Here is a 5,255-nt window from a genome sequence, read left to right on the forward strand (position 1 = left end):
TGATTGTCTGGCTGACAAACACTGTGACTTGCCAATCAGAAAGCTGTGCCATAGCAGAGAGCCAACAGGTGAGCAAAGGCCATCCACGTGGCCCCTGTAGATGGCAACTGGGCAAGCAGCAAGGGAGAGTGTACTGTGAACATTCAGGAAGAGGCCAAAAGAGGAAGTACCAGGCAGAAGGTAAAAAGGCTTGGCAGCATGAAGAGCCCATCCTACCTCTGAAGAGGCTGAAACCACAGCAGTGGGAAATAGAGCTTGGGGTTGAAAAGCCAGGCCAGGGTCTGATACAGAACCCCCAAGAAGAGGTTCCATTCCACCAAAAGACCCCAGAGTTCACCAAAGGCCCCGAGGAACAGGCTGTGACTGAGACAAAGTCTGTGGAGGAGGTAATGGACCAAAGGGTCCCTACAGCAACATAGAGGAATATGTTCAGAAACACCTCAATGGAATGTACCCAAGCTTGTTGGGAAACTGTCAACCCTGGGGCTCTGTGAGCTCAGACTCTCAGAATGCTTTCCAGGACCCATTGGACTCCTCAAAGGACATCAAAGGCTGTGTGGATGCACAGATTCATGCTTCTCAAACACCTCAAATCTGTGAAAACAGAGTCAGCAATGGCATTCTCCCCAAACAAATGCCAATAGCTGACGCCAAAGAAAAGGCTTCTCAAGACCAAAAGCAGAGCACAGGGCTGGACCATGGCCCTCTGGTCACAGCGGACATGCAAAAGGAAATCAGTAGCGCACTTGGCCCAGGGCCACAAGACCAGGTCTTGAGCTGTGCCTTCAATATGACCATCACTCGAGCAGACATGCGCACCCTGAGTGACAGCGCGTGGCTCAATGACAACGTCATTAATTTTTACATGAATCTTCTCGTGGACAGAAATCAGACTCAAGGATACCCTGCCCTTTATGCATTTAACACCTTCTTTTACACCAAGCTAAAGAGTGGGGGCTACAGATCAGTCCGAAGATGGACCAAGGCAGTAAACCTCTTTGCAAAGGAACTGATTCTGGTGCCGGTTCACCTGGATGTGCACTGGAGCCTGGTGGTGACAGACCTAAGAGAGAAGAGTATTGTCTACCTGGATTCCATGGGACATAAGAGACCAGATGTCCTTGAGCTGATCTTCCACTATCTGCAGGATGAGAGCAAAGCCAGAAGGCATGTGGATCTGAACCCTTCGGAATGGAAGCAGTACAGCATGCCAACAGAGAAGATTCCTCAGCAGGGGAATGACAGGGACTGCGGTGTGTTTACCTGCAAATACGCAGATTACATCTCCAGAGGCCGCCCCATCACCTTCTCTCAGCAGCACATGCCCCTGTTTAGGAAGAGGATGGTGTGGGAAATCCTGCACCAGAGCCTCCTGTAGCCTCACCCACCAGGCTGCTGAGGCTGCTGGGAAGGCTTTTGTGGATGGAGCCAAGGACTTCAGGCAGGGTGGTCAGAAGGGCCTTGAAACAGGTTCTGGAGTGTAAAGAGTGGGGGATGCCCCACAGGCTTTCAAGTAATGCTAACCTGGAACAAGGGAGAGCTGCACCGGAAGCAATATAGGAGATAGATGTGCCCGGCACAAGTTAGAAACTGCTCGACACAGACACAGCGCATGCTCACAAGGATGCTGCTTTAAACACTGGATTTTTGATCTTAGGTTAATGTTGGGATCTTCACTCACTTTATTAAAAAAACTTTTCTGTTTTTTAAAATAAGTTTTAAATAATCACTGTAGGTGTTTTCTACTGCTTCCTAGTCTTTAATATTCACTGTTTCACAGTGTTGTACTGTGGCCATGGGGCCCTTGAGACAGGCTCCATCAGAATCATTGAGAAAATTCGCATAGACATTTTAAGATATTTTATTCCTGGGACTAAGAAGGTCTGTTTTATTCTTGGAAGTTGAGTGAAGTGTCTGTTCTGCTAAGTGTGTCTTTTAAACCCGGGACTCTTTGAATATGTCCCACCCGTGTGAGTGCTGTGCAGAACTTCACATTCCAAAATTATTCAATTATAGGATCTTTTTAAAATGTTTTCTTTGTATCTAGGGTACTGAAATTAAATATTTCATTGTTCATGTGTTCTACTGCTTTACTCCCGTTTCTAGGCAGACTTGATGATATTTTTTAGTGTATGTACTGTATAGTATGTATAATGCAAACTTACAACAATGTATTTTCTATATGAAATTTTGAATTTAATTTTTCTATTAATTGTAGATCTTGCATTTCTGTTCATGAAGTTTTTATTGAATAAAGTTTAGTATTGTTTGAACATATTTTCCTAGGTCTGTTTTTGCTGTCCTTACATGGTATAATGAGGTTGTCTGAGATAAGTGGAAAGCAGATACCTGGGGTGGGGGGGGCGTGACCCATCAGGGGTGGGAGTGTGGCAACTCATCAGGGGTGGGCATGGGGGGGTCGACTCATTAGTGTAAACTGTTCATACATTTCCATGTTAGTTATTGATTGTCTCTTCTTAGTGCCTAGTATGAAGATACAATACATTAGTGAGGATCTCTCCTCTATCCTGGATTGTAAGGGAACAGAGGACAAACTCAGTAGCACAGAACACTGCAGTGCCCTGTAGAGCTGCAGCAACGTATACCCTCCATGTAATGGGAGCATTGATGTCTGGACTGTCCATGCCTGGGCAAGCATACCTATGCATGTGCACACCCCTGTACATACAGAACAAGCTCACATCTTGCAATCAGAGCAAAAGCCACCAGTAGGAAAACTTAGCTATGTTTCCTTTGGAACAGGCATGGTCAGATGGCTGTTTCCTTTCTCCTCCACCTCCGAGCCCTATAGCATCATCATCACAAGCTCATATTTGTCTGCTCTCTTGCAATATGGACCACTGCAGTCAGATCATTTCAACAGAAAAACCAGGCTATAGCTTAGGTGCAGAGACATCTATCTAATCCTAGCCCTCTGGGATGGAGGTAAGAATGTTACTATGGTGGGAGCCGTCAAGGTTGTATATGAATACCTTGTCTCAAGATTCTGACCATTCCACATCCACAGCCACCTTCCTCTTGGTATTCTTGCAGAATCTTCCCAGGCACATCTGAAACAGTTGCCTTGGAATTGGTTGCAACAGTATCAGCATTGGGCTGAAAATGACCCAGGGAACTTAGCTTTACTTTGTGTATTTGGTTTGCTGAATCTAATTAATTAAAGCATTTACAATATTTAGTGTCAAGGAAACGAGTACAGTGACCAGATGCCAGTTGATTCTTATTGACATGAAATCACTGTCCCATGATTATTGAAACTTAGAAATTGTTGGATGTATTCTAAAAGTCATGCTTGACCAGCCATGCAATTTTAAGTCATTTTCTAGATCAAATATCTCAGGGAAGATCACTTTTATACCGTTACTCACAGAATCTTAAATAAAGGACGAATTTTGGTACCTCCCCTAAATTCTGCAGTAGAAGTTTGTTATTGTCTCAAAAAATTTATTGTTTTAAAACCTGTCAAAATATAAGAATTAAACAGTTAAATCAATGCACATTCATGACTTTTAAGCAAAATCAAAGACACATTTTAAATTTCCTAGTTTTATTTTACGGTAGACTCAGAGGAATTATTGGATTAATTTTTGTTTGAGTCATTTATGATCATTTTATGAAATATGAATTTTAGCATACAAAGAAATAGGCTTGGTAGATACATCATTAAACGTATAGGTTTAGATCTATTTTATTTCGTGAACAATTTGCAGGTGTGTATGTCCCTGCACCAGGTGCATGCTTAGTGTCTGTAGAAGTGAGCAGAAGTTCTCAGACCTTGGGGACTGGAGTCATATGGTTGTGAGGTTCCAGGTAGGTCTGGGTCTTGAACTTGGGTCTTCTGCAAGAGCAACAAGTGCTGTGAAGTATGAAGTCATTTTGTGGGCTGGCAGGCAGTGAAAGGTTCTCTGATTCCTGGTCGAAACGGGTCAAAACCCTGGGGACCCTAAAAGGGACAGCAGGCGCATTCCCAGCCTCCCAGATCAGGACCTTACTAGCTGCAGCCCCCCACAAACCCCTGTAGAGAGGTTTGAGACAGACCAGTCACCTAGAGCAATACCCCAAGCCCCTCCTCCAGAGGTGAGGACTTGACCACAGGTTACATAGGCTCAAGAGAATGCCCCAAGCCCCCACTCCACGGATAAAGACAAGACCATAGGTTATATAGGCTCAAGACAGATCAGTCATAGAGACAAGACCACGCCCCCAAATATGTAGATGAGGTCTGACCCATCCAAAGAAACAGTATTTAAATGTCATGTTCAGAATTAAAGGTGTTTTGGAATCATTCCATCGTCTGAGAGCTTCTGTCACAAGAGCTGTAACACAGGTGCTTGGGGAAGAGATCTGCTCTCTGGAAATCATCGCCACCAGAAGCCCCCTTGCACCCCTTGCTGTCCAGTCAGTCTCTTGCTGGCTCAGCCTGGCCATAGCAACAGAACATGGAACATGGAGGGGCACAGAAGGGCAGGGTAGATTCTGCGCAAAGCTCTATGCCTAGAATCTGGTCGGGTCTCAGCTCTGGCATGACTCAGGGCCACCATCCCAGGATCTCTGGATGTACACTAAAGATCTCAGGATCTTTAGCCAGCCCTGAATGGTCTTCAGCGCATGGCCTAAGCTCTGGTTTAAAAAAAAAAGGAATTTTGAGATTTTAATTCTAAGAGATTTTAAAGTAGATTAAAGCAAAACAAACAAACAACAAACCAAATCACAGATGAAACTGGTCTATTTTTCAAAAACAGCTTAATGAAAATGACCTGTTCCAATCGGCACTCCAAATTAATAATAAGAATACAACCGTGTGCCTGCAGTAAAACCCTTACATGACATTATTGTGGACACTGTGGTTGCATATTGTTCTGCTGTACAAGTTGTCCTGCACACAGTGGGGTGTTTGTAACTGAATTCCTGTGCTCTGCCCAGTAGATGCAAGTGGGACTCTAGTTGCCTTAACCAACAATATTCTAGTCCTTTCCAAATGCCTTCTGAGGCTGTGCTGAGTGAGACTATTGAACTCACAACTGGACTTTAGAAACAGCACCCAAATTATCACATTGCATCTTCTGCTCTATGATTGGAAGATGCAATATTCTGTGAAAAGGTCAAATGTTTCAAGATGCTTTACCAACATAGGCTCTTCTCTCGGATAGGATTTTCAGAAGGTGTGAAGCTCGGATCTACTTTAAAACCTTCAAGACTGGCTCTACCTGAAAGCCTTGGGATGTTTTGAAGGG

General features: G+C 44.2%; 1 pseudogene; it reads left to right on the forward strand.

Annotated features, from left to right (window-relative positions):
- The first annotated feature begins 597 nt into the window (after positions 1–597).
- Positions 598–1,378, forward strand: LOC134479798 (sentrin-specific protease 2-like; annotated as a pseudogene).
- The last annotated feature ends 3,877 nt before the right edge of the window (positions 1,379–5,255 follow it).

The sequence above is a fragment of the Rattus norvegicus genome, chromosome 7, assembly GCF_021556685.1.
Source record: "Rattus norvegicus strain SHRSP/BbbUtx chromosome 7, alternate assembly SHRSP_T2T, whole genome shotgun sequence".
Taxonomy (NCBI): domain Eukaryota; kingdom Metazoa; phylum Chordata; class Mammalia; order Rodentia; family Muridae; genus Rattus; species Rattus norvegicus.